We start from the raw sequence: 10,553 nt of genomic DNA on the forward strand, positions 1-10,553 counted from the left end.
ATTTCCAATTACAAAGCACAGCTTTTCTCCCTCTCAAACCACCGAAAAATTCCTATCCCTACTCATAAGTGGTGTTTTCTTGAGGTATTTTACATCCAGGGGCTAAATAAAAATTTGCATTGCAATTCAAGTAGAACATCATTAGCTTTCCCGGAAATAACTGAATCATTTACAACTTATTTGCTCAAAAGGTATAAGACAGTGCTTTCAAACATGTGAAGTTGTTTCAGGTGGAAAAGGAATATATCCATGATAAAATATAAAAAACAAATGATAACGTCACCACTTTAAAGTACCTATTAATCCACTACCTACATTGACTTCAATAATATTTGATTTTCATGTTTCATAACCTTACAAACTCATATCCTAAACTACACAAACCAGAGTAACTAGTTCATTGATAAGCTACAGAAAGTCAAGCTACCATTGATGGAGGAAGCAAGAAAGAAATACACCTTGGAATAGTAAAGGCACAGGGAGCATTCTACAAAAAAGAATGATCTACTCACAGCTGAGAATACAAATACTGAGGTAAGGACACAATGCATCATATACTAAGTATGGAACACATTTATAAATGGTGGCTTCAAAATTTACAGCTCCAGAACAGTAAAGAGATAATCGTGAGTTTAAACTTCCATGCAATATTGCTTTGATGATCTCTATTTTCAAAGCATTTGACCTCTTTCAATTTCTCTTCTAAGTTAATGCTTCATTATAACTTCTTGATTTTTCTACCCGCATTCCTATTTTTGGCCATTGTTCTCTTGGTTTTCCCTCTGTATGGCTCTATCAAAATCACCTACTGCAGCACTGTATTCCTGTGACACAGAGGGCCCACCACTGCTGGGAGGGAATGATGCCATTGTGTTTGAGACTAAAGCAGATCCTTTATGTGTTGATGCTATTCATACGCAACTCGGCCACCACTCCATTTCTCACGCATGAATACCAATGACCTCGAAGGCTTTAGCATAGACCCTCTACCTGGAAGTCAATCGCCTGATAATCTATGATAGCAAAAATTACCTCTCAGACCGTACTGCTAAAAAAAAACCATTTCCACTAGCTTAACGCATAACTATTGATCTAAATTAACTATTGTCATTCTGTTAGGGAGAGAAGATAAAATACTTCGGTAGGCCCACTATTTAGACCCAATGCCAAGTAATGCTTTTGGACATTGCACAGCAATGGATTTTGATTAATATGTAAACAAAGAAGATTTGAGGAAAGCAATACAATTAATATGATTGAAATTTTTGACTTTCGTGTGCACTTAGCACAAGTTCACGTTTTAACATGTGAGTGATTAAGTTTTTTTGATTAAACTACACTGCATTATGATGTTTCCTCAAGGAACAAATCTGCACTATATCAAAATTGCGCTATACAAGGCATGAGTGTATGGCCATCTTAACCTAAAATTTCCTATGGCAGTGGCAAAATACCAATGGCAATGCCAGTAGAACATCAAAAATTCATTTTCCTCGTATTTTTTTGGACACATCGCGCAGGAAAAAAATTATAGAAAACAGGGGCGTAGGGAAAAAGCTGACCTTGTGCAACCTGCAACAATTTTCTATCCTGCTGTGCAGTTGACGGGAAGGAAAAAACACATAAGCCTCACAGGGGGATGATTTTGAGTTTTACATGTTCAACGTTGAAAGTGTTAACATAACCAACAATTGATATCTTTTGGCAATCTACTTGCATCGCTGATGCCCAAAACTAAATTCAAAAATGGTAAAGAAGGTCTAACATATCAATCATGCCCAAAGTAAATGCCTCTTCACTTTCATCACAAAATCCAAATCTGCAACATTTTGATTCCTATGAACATCGATCTCTCATAAGGAATGCAAGTTATGTAGTTGAATCTAGCTAGCAGCTACATCATGATGTCATGGTCAATCTGTTTCACCGTACCTAAATCAATAGTACTTAGTTTAACTCTCAATTCCTAACATCCCCCTTCCACTCCACGGTAAACGGAAGTGAAACTGTGTTTCTAAGATCACATAACAAATGACTGCACAGTGCCGAGATGACAGAGAGCTTACTTGCTCAGTGAGCAAAGTTGAGTGGTCAGTTTGGCAAAATACACCAAATCTGTTCATTACATTTAATTCTAATGATTCAAACATGAAAGCTCTTCCGTAGTAGTTCATGACTGAACAGGCGAGGCAAAATGCAGTACATTTCTGCTGAGAGGTCTTAGGAATAATGCGTGAAGGAATGACATTGTGCCGTAGAAAAATTAAACTATACAAGTCAAAAGTACACTCACCAGGTCATCAGTGGCCAATGGGTCTGATGCATCCCTTAAAATTCCAGCTGGATCTAGTGTGTAGAGCACTGGATAGTTCTCCTCACTCAGATGATGCACGTTCTCCTCTTTCACATGAAACTAGAAGAGAATATTGGGCATCACTCAATAAAAGCAAAACATTAATTCCCTCATTCGATAATGAAAATTCCTGTTTAAATTGAGACCACTCCAGCTGGCCAAAATACTCATGAGATTCTTGCGACTCACAGATCAAACTCCAGCATATAAATGCTCAACTAGGGAGGGGAGAGCTACACCACCAACATCACATGGTTAGAATGAGAGTATTAGAGTAGAGGCCACTTACAGTAAGGGCCCAACAGTGGGAACGATACATGGAGGTTCCACTGTACATTAAAATGTTTTCATCATTTCTTCACCGAGGCTTATGAAAAGGATCCACAATAGTTTATACTGATTCCTCAGTTAAAATAATGGAGGATGAGGGCTTGAACAAATTGAGGGCAATCATGAGAGACAGCCTTGTTATAGCCACCACTAATGGCTTGAACAGAGATCTGACAAGGGTATCCCAAATTACACTCCACGGGATAAGAGACATTTCTGTCAACAGTTTATCAATGCTGTACAACTGCTATTTACCTGCATCAAAAATATTTGTGTGGTTCCACTTCCTGCCTCATGTGTCACTACTAGAAAGAACAACATCTGAAGGTTGCATTATGCCAAAGACTTCCCACAAAAATACTTAAATTTATAACAGACACACCCCCATTCCTCATACAACCAAGAAATTTGTAAAACTGAAGGTGATTAGACTCAGTTTTCACTGTGAATGAGAATATAACTTACCAACTTATCGTCCCTGGGCAATAAGCAGTCTGGCACAGGAATGTACACTTCAGTCATTTGGGCTGAGAATGTGAACTCTGAAGTGTTTTCAATGACATCTTGAATGCAGTCCTTAGTCTCCACACAAGGCTCCGACTCCTCATCATCTGCCCCTCCTCCTTCAAAACTCTGTAGAAAAAGTAACAGGGATAAACCTTTATCTCTTTAAACACACATATATGGGATACTCAAAGCATTTAGAAGAAGAATGTTACACATATTGCCTCTGTTATCATATAAAAATAGTCTGGTCTCTGCATGCCTATTAATCAAATACTGAAAAGCTACAGCGCAAACTGAAAAAAAAATTAACAGGAAGATTTCTGATATTCCAAGTACACCCAGTGTCTTTTCTAAATATCTAAGGGGCCATGGAAGCTGCCCCTTCACAGCAAAATACACGACAGAGAATGGAGATTATTCAGATGTATCATTTTCCCGTTTTTTCAAATCATGAGAAATCAAAATAGAGATTGAAGATTCAATTTTTTGCAGTTACGAAAACGAATAATCAAGTTTCTTATTCTTGCACTCAATTTGCTTCTGCATTTATCACTTTAGTAGTAGTAGCTGTTAAAAGGCCAAAATCACTATTTATCCTTCTCTCAACAGTTGAATCATGGGAAAAAAAGCATGTGGAGCATGTTTTCAATGTATTTGTTATGTTCTCTTACCTCTTGTTAATATTCAAATATAAACTCCAGAAGAGAATACATGGTCTAATATTTATGCAGAAAGAAAACAGGCCTCAATATAATCTTCTCTTCCAAAAGTATTTCATGAAACATTTTTTTAAATTACCCTGTCATCATTATCCTTAAAACATACAAAACCAATTACACAGCAATTATGTATTACGCTCGAAACAAAGTTCCAACTGCCTGTCAATAGATGGCTAAAGCACTGATTGCTAGTCAATTTTGAACTACCAGAATAATCATAACTCAAGCTTTGACATTAGGTAAACAAACTGCTCAACAACCATGATGAATATGTCACGGCATTAGATACTTAGTGTTGAGAGAAGAGCACCATAAAGTTAACCGAGATACTGCTATAACAGAAACACTGTTACACGATTGGTATCATTGCTTCAAAGACAATCATTTCAATGATGACAACTGTTTAGGCGTAGAAAGGCCAAAACCTCAGATAAAATCAATTGGAGACATTGCTCAATGAAGATCAATGCAATACTCAAGAAGAGACTGCTTTGTGTTTGGTGTTGCCCACCAAGCCATTTCCAAGGTATTTCATGCATTGGGAATTTAGTGTCAAGCAAGGAAGTTGTGTTCCCAATGATTCAACAGTAATTCTACAGCATGAAATGCTCAACCTCACATTACAAAGCCAAGAACTTGAAACATTAAAACCTCACTGGAAACACTCAAATGAATGTGCCGAACACACACACCAGATTCCCCAGACATTGAATCATCTGATTATTATTTGTTGCATTCAATATTACATGGTCTGGCAGATCAGCAGTTGCACTCATGAATACATTGAAAAATGGCTTCATTAAGGCATAACCTCAAAAGATGAACACTTAAACCATTCCAGTATTCAAGCTCTGCCACAATGATGGGGAAAACCTGCAGCTAGCAATGGGCAACGTCCTTTCTTTTACGCCACACCCACAAGATATTCTAATAGCTATATTTCTATCATAGGGTGGGCAGAGCCTTATTAATTAACCACCATTGTAAATTATTAACCACATCAACCATTAAAATAAAAAATAAATACACATCACAAACTAAATCTTTAACTCTACAGTTAGGTGAAACAGTTTATCACCACAGTTACCTGCATGAACTCAAATGTATTCTAAAAAATCAGCAAAAAACATTTATCATTCCTTATGCACTGAGACAATATTTCTGTCAACACACTCCAAACTCATTGCGCAAAATTGATTCACAAATTAAAACAGAACCGTATTCCAAATATCATGCAATTAGTATACAAAATGTTACTAAAACAAATAAAAAGAAGTTTCAAAAGAATAGATCTCAAAATAGATTGTAAGAATTAAGCTACTCTGAGCATGAATTTATAGCCCTTATTTACGGCGATAGCCCCAAAAAAGTAAGAATGCAATAATCTTGCCCTAGGCATGCATATCATAAAAACAATTATCACAGGTTTTCCCTGCGTATAGAAGATCGTTATAAGTAACATGGGAATTCCACTGGGTCAGGTTCTCCAACTCTATATTACAATCAGCCGAAGTTTCTATGCACGAGTTGTCCATCTTCATCAGGACACCAGGGGCGGAATTATGTACACGGATACCGACGTTCGTCGGTGTCGGTAGCTACCGACGATCATCGGTAGCACCGATAGAAATGTGATTCACAAAACGCCGCTACCGACAGATTGTCGGTGCAACCGACAAATTCGTGACGTAATGCTTTTGTCGGTACGAAAGTGGCACCCGCACGCGAGGCTAGGCGCCTCGACCAATCGTATTTCTCCTCTGTTTGCATTAAACAAATGAGGCTCCGAAAACGCCATCTGTTATTCGTCAGCCCGCGGAGAAGTTAAAAAGAGTTGATCACTGCTTTGGGAGATATTTACGATGTTTAATCACTCTGCGAACACAATTTCTTACTCCCGTTAGTGCGATGTGACTTGTATTCCGAGATTTTTCTGTATTTACCATCGGATTTTTTCTAGCCTAAGTAAAAAAGCCTTTATATTCAAGGATTAAACGGTCGTTGATAGAAGAACACCGGCAACATTTGGTGCTCAATGTATTGGAATTTTTAAGTGTAATTTTCTTGAAGAGGACTTTGTCTGCTACATAATTGTTCACCTACGCTTATTATGATTGTATTCTTGGGATTAGCAGTTACGAAATTATTTTTATTAGTATTGTAACAATGTACCTTCATCTTGAGCCACGGCTTGTTTACATCGTTTGCCTCATTGTTCGACGTAAGTCCGATACTTCCACAAGGGTAATTATTTAATTAGAAAACATTTTTGTCGCTTGAATTCACATTTTGGGCCATTTAAAATACATTCGTTGAGAAAAACACCGAGATTCCGCGGATGTCACAGAAGGTATCATCAGTATCATCGCGTCAAGTGTTGTGATTGTGAACTTGTGTGACATACTTTACGCTATCTATTTGGAAGTGTTAACTTTTGCATTTTGATACCATTTGTGTGTTATTTCAAACTTTGCGTTGATATGACTTCGGCTAAATATGCTTGATCAGTGTTAATTTGTGATATACCGTTGGAAGTATGAAGGTTTTCTCGTGTTGAAATTAAATTTTTGTAGTTTTATGATGAATAATTCATTAAATGTTTCCTTGTTTCGTGCAATCATTCTTTTTATTTGCCCCTTTCTACCGATGGAATACACGGTACGTACCCACTCAGTGCTCTTATAGTAATAATGAAAATCTATCTTGAAGCCCCGTATGGTGTTTGGTTAGTAGGGTGAAGTAAATTCAGCTTTAATATTACGGGAAGTTTTGTGCACCGGTAACGACGTCAAAGAGTGAGAGGAGTTAAGTGATGCCATTTATATTCTTCTAAAATATAGTAGCAAATGCTTTTTCTATTTTGTCGTTGCTGTCTGATGCTGTCAAGAGTACTTACGAAGGTAGGAGAGTTATTTTCATTATAAACCCCATTCTCAGACGCTCACATAGAGTATTGAAGTTAATATGAAAGTGAACGAAATGTCCACGTATATATTTCATTGAAAAAGCATCAATAGGCATTCGTTTTTTATTGAAAATATAAATTAATTTCGGATCCAAACTTTACGAATCAACAATAGATACCTATCGTGTCTTGTTGTGAGTAATTTAAAAGCAAAGCAATACGTTACATACTTGAAATTGCGGAATATTTATAATGTAAAATACCTTACGCTATTGGAACGCATAATGTAATATACGTGTCACATTGGTAAAGTTAAATACGGCTGCTACTATGTAAATTTTACGTTTCAAGAGTTTAATCAATCATTGATATTATAAATAACGTACAATTAGAGCGCTTCCACGGATCTAGCGTCGTAGATTATGATTTAAAATCGTCAGCTTAGGCCGAAAAGTGTAAACAAAAGTCCGCCATGTTGCTAAAAATTTGTCGGTAGGTCCCAAGGTGATAGAAAGTAAGGTGGTCTCACTTCGCTGTTTACGTTTCGGCGGTGACATCACGGCCGACACCTCGCTCAGCCGCCTGGCAGGATTAACATGCTATGCCCGGGTTTTCCTGTCATACTTATTCACATTCTCGCCTTTGGGCTAGATATGTCGATGAAACGGCTGTGGGGTGGTGGAATTTATATGTATGACATTTGAATGCGTTCAATAGAATAGCTTGTCATGAACGAAAGGTATTTTTTAAAGTGAATAAATAAAGGACGACGTCGAACGGCTGCTATTTTTGAATTTACGAACAGAATTGCCTTGGCCGAACTAAAAAAGCGGAATTTCCGAAGAACAACTGAAAATGCCATTTTGAAAAGTAATCCTAGAAACTCGTGAAGATAAAATTTCGTAGCTACTAAGAGTTGTTTCTAAAAACTAGCATTTGTTGAGTCCAACTCTTCCCCTCTCGCCTACCAGAGTGAATTCTTATATACTGTCTTCAATTTTCTGCACCATTGTCGTTAACTATAACCATCTAGCCATAATACCATGTAGAACTTTAACGCAATTAACATTGTAAAGAGTAAATTTGTGTTTATTATTAATATGCATTTGTGCAAACGGTGATTATTTCTTTTAGGAGTCATTTGAATCACCAATAGTAGTTCCTTCCTAAGGAAAAGGTAATGAAGGGAAAACTATAAGCGTGCTTCAGTCAAGTTTTTACAGGACGTTTTTCCGTACATATTTGAATAGTTAACAGAGTAAATCTTTTCTAGAAGTACTAGTATTACCTTCATGGCTCTGAAGTAGCAATGCTTAATATGGAATAATTTGAACTTGGTAAAGTATTAGCTGAGGAACAAGATCGAAGGGTTTCCACACACAATTTTCAGGGAAACTTCCATTAAGATAGTACAATAAACATAATTCGAGGAATTTTGATACAAATGTGGTCAATTTGAAGGGTTAACCATTACTATATCATTACCCAAAATAAGACAGAAACAGGTATGCAAACAACAAGCTAATATGCAGTATAAGTGCTTTTCAAGAGATTTGGAGCATGGATAAAAGCTGCATCAAATAAAATCACAGATGGAGGAATTAAAAAAGAAAACAATACACATATTTCAAACTTATATAATATACATAAAACAGCAAATTTTACATTTCCAGAATTCAGATTTAAGAATGCTATTGAAACTATTATTTATACAACCAATGCAAAGTATGCAAATTAAAAATAAATCTCAAGTGTAATTGATGGAACATATCTATTGATATAGTTTCAAATTAGTAAAAGAATCATGAATACGTGATGAAAGCCACCACAAATCTTCCATTGTTACTGGAATAGCTGAACCTGTAATTAAAAATGTGTATAAATCGGTGAGCTTTACTAGAGGAACTAAAAAATGAACTATTCAACAATTTCAATGAATAGCACCAGAGTACACTAAATTTTCAGTCTCATCAAACGTTATAAAACCTCTTGATTTGTATCAAACATGCTATTACTCGAGTGTCTATTTCATCATTCACAGTCTGTGCTACAGGAAAACTAAGGTTGGGCAATATCAATTTGCAGAAAACATTCTGCCAGTCTAATCTAATGCGAAGATGGTGATCTTTCTGCCAACAGAGTCTTTCCCTGGACTCTTCCCTTCTTCAGCTTAAGAGCTGAAAAGCATTTATGCAAGAAATCCACGAAGAAGACATAGTGCATCAGGCATAGAAGAGCATCCAGCACAACTATTCAAGATAATTAGATTAATAATAGGAATAATGCCTCAAATAATATACCTAATCACAACAACGCAACGATTTACATACCTATGGAAGGATATTTGAAGTCCGCTCTTCTTAGCTTTGTTAGAGCTATTACCACAAGTAGCCACCGTACAACGCATTCTTTATGATGCTTTTACCACGCAAAAAGAGAAGTAAATCGGCAGTATTAGTCAGGGAGCGCAATATTCGTTGCTGAAGAAACTGAATTCCCATGCGGTTCATCCGTCGAAAATGGCCGGTGTCTGCCGTGACGTCACAGGACTTCGGCAAGGGAACTGAGACCACCTCTCCTTTACCACCTTGGGTAGGTCCTACCGAGAGTTTTGAAATCGTCGGTATGTACCGACGGGTTTACCGACAACTGTCGGTGGGATAACGACAATCGTCGGTAAAACGTGTCTCCTGAATCGCTCGTACCGAGACTTATCGGTGGGACCGGCTTACCGACACCGACAATCGTCGGTACGGTGTACAGAATTCCGCCCCAGGACAACTCGTTGAAATAGAAATGTCAGCCATGATGGAGTAGGAGAATCTGAGAATTCTTGAGCATGCCATATTCTTTGCAAAGATTTTGAAGACTGTTATGAAGGATAAGCATCTGAGTAAATCAAAATGTATTTCCTAACACAGACAACCTTTGACCATATTTATGTTAAGGTCATATTTAAACTTGCTAACCATAAAATTAGGAGAAAACTTTCAAGTTTTATAATGTATTTTTAGAAACAAAATAGTGTATCTAAAAGATTGTGTAAAAAACTGTTTTTAGAGGCACAAATTCGAATAATTTTAATAAAGCCACTAACAGAAATGGTTTTAGCCAAATATGCTGTGATTTAAAAAATCAAAGTTGATGCAAATATGAAAATTACATTCCAATATTGGAAAATAGTAAATAAAAACTAACTTAAAAAATACAGAAAAGATACACAACATCAAATTTCCAAATTTTCTTTCTAATTCTCTTTACATTTCTAATTTTACATTTTTGATGAAAATGTTTTCTGTGTTAATTTTTCCGGGCTTTCACTATTTTTAGTTATACATAACCATAGCGTCATGAGATCATAGTTAAAGGTAAGGAAGATGCTCCGACCAAAAGAAAGATATTATGTTTACGTGCACATGTGACTTTATATGACAACGCATTGACAAACTAATTTCTGGGTCTATGACACTTCAGCAAATCGTCAGGGATTTTTTTGTTCACTTTAACATGCTCCGAGTACCCAATCAAATACTTAAAAAGGTAGCGTGGTATAGCCTAGTGGGTAGATTGCCTTTCTGAGTTGATAAGTAGTGAATTTGAATGCCATAGTTTCCTGGATATCGTAGTTTAGCACACACTTAATTTTTGTAGAGGACAAAATATCTTCAATCGTCGCCACTGTGACACCAACTGCAACATTAATAGGACCTTGCCAAGGATTGACGGATAGGGAAAAACA

This window comes from Ischnura elegans (assembly GCF_921293095.1).
Source record: "Ischnura elegans chromosome 13 unlocalized genomic scaffold, ioIscEleg1.1 SUPER_13_unloc_1, whole genome shotgun sequence".
In the NCBI taxonomy this organism is placed as follows: domain Eukaryota; kingdom Metazoa; phylum Arthropoda; class Insecta; order Odonata; family Coenagrionidae; genus Ischnura; species Ischnura elegans.